The sequence below is a fragment of the Mangifera indica genome, chromosome 4 (assembly GCF_011075055.1).
Source record: "Mangifera indica cultivar Alphonso chromosome 4, CATAS_Mindica_2.1, whole genome shotgun sequence".
Lineage (NCBI taxonomy): Eukaryota > Viridiplantae > Streptophyta > Magnoliopsida > Sapindales > Anacardiaceae > Mangifera > Mangifera indica.
Genome location: NC_058140.1, coordinates 2,491,501 through 2,493,515, shown reverse-complemented (window position 1 = coordinate 2,493,515; position 2,015 = coordinate 2,491,501). Strand labels below are relative to the sequence as shown.

The 2,015-nt window shown below is 37.8% G+C and overlaps 1 pseudogene; it reads right to left on the bottom strand.

Annotated features, from left to right (window-relative positions):
- Positions 1 to 226: 226 nt before the first annotated feature.
- On the bottom strand, positions 227 to 1,754 carry LOC123215116 (annotated as a pseudogene).
- Between the last annotated feature and the right edge of the window lie 261 nt (positions 1,755 to 2,015).

Sequence of the window (2,015 nt, the reverse complement as noted above, 5' to 3'; positions counted from 1 at the left end):
TTAAGTAAAATAATTTACTAGTAATCTTTTATAATCTTTAACCAAACATGATAATAATTTATACTTATCAAATTTTATTAAACATAGTAATCATTTACACACAATAATCTTCTAAGTAATCTATCTCCAAGGTAATCTTTCTATTTTGGTAATAAAACATTATTCAAACCAAACACCCCCAAAGTTGTACATATAACATTATTTTATAAATAAACATGCAGGCTTGTCTTAGATCATTGTCTAGTCATAGTCCATCACAAATTTTCTCCTGAAAACCAAAAGTAACTAGAAAACATACAATAATCTTAATTGATTTCAAAAAGACTAACCTGATTGTAGGGACATCGGCTAATGGATCATCAACTATAAACCCAGTCAGTTTCCAAGTAGGATCTTTAGTGCGAACTCTATTGTAAAGAGCCCTCATCCATCTGTACGCGTCAGCACTAGAAAATCTTGGAGCTATTACCCAGGCTACAGGAATGGCCTTGTTGTCGGCGTTGAACACGATGAGACTGTGCAAAGGATACTGCATTTAAAATTGCAGAGAGCAGCAGAATTAGCTTCTGAGGTATTTGATGGCCTTCATAGAACTGAAAGCAACAATTAACACTATCTTTGATGGCCCTCATAGAACCGAAAACAACAATTAACACTATCAGATCATCATCTAATGCAAAAATGACACACCTTCAATTTGTTTGTTCCAAACCTTGAATCAGAAGCCACAAGGCTGCAGTTGCCAAATCGAATCATCTTCTGCAACTGCCACTAATGCCTAATGTGAAAGGATCGTAATCAGAAAAATCCTCATAGAAGCAAACATGACTCTGGTGGCTTTCAACCCACATTCTGATGCTCCTTGCGTCATCTGGGTCCAGTTCATATTCAGAACGCCGGATGCTCCTCTCCTGTCTTCGAACATACCTGTGGGTCAAGAGGTCATCACGATTACAAGGACCACCCTGTTTCTCCACTGATTCATTGTGTCTCTGCATTATTGTCTCCGCAGAGACCCCGACATATAATAATGATAACACACGAAGTCGGAGATCTTCTGATATGTATGGAGCAAACATAGCACGAGTTCCAGCAGCCTTTTTGTCTTGTGGGCCATGACATGGCAATTCATTCTTATCTACATGCTTATCATCATTATATATGATAAGTGCTACAGACGGTTCAGCGATCAAACGCTTAACAATAAAGTGGCATGTGCACCTTCTCTTAGTATTAGGTCGTCCAGCGTTTTTCTTCTTTGGAACATATGGATTCCTACTGGGTCGCACAATGCCACCCTTCCTCTGGTCATCAGGCCAAATGAACACCAATACCTACAGATTCAACAAGACCGCTTAAATTCACGAGACAAAGGCAACAAAGTAGCAATTCTTATGAGAAATTTTGTTGAACTTACAGAATATATTCAAGAATTCCATCAACCTTGGGCTTGTAAGATGCATTTGTTGGACGCCGTCGCCTTGCTTCAACATGAAATCTTGTTGGACAATCTTTGTTGGCAGATTCACCCCTTACAAAATCATCCACTCTAGCAAATGGGATAAGAGCAACTCTATCTAATTTGTCGCGCCAACCTTCCACCTTTGACCAAACAATATCAGCAGCAGAAAACTCTAAGGTTGGAGGACTTTGCACGGGAAGGGATAAAATTTCATCCCATCTGGCCATCTGCATGGACATTACAGATTTTAGGAAATTATTTTATTCAGAAACTGTTATATTCCATGTGTTGGGCATAAACCAATTTAAAGGAAACACAACAATGAAATTCCCAACCTTTTTGCACATACAAAGGCACTAGAATTTAGGAAATATCAAGCTGCGGCGAGTCTGCTTAACATGGAAACAAAAGGAAGAATTTTCTAGAACTACAGTTGGACCTTGTGATAGGTTCAGCTTCAATAAACTTTAATCAAGTTCAATTAAAGTTGACAGAGAATCAATAATAATTTATCCAGAGTTTTTTCAATCAATAAATACGAGAAACTTAAAAT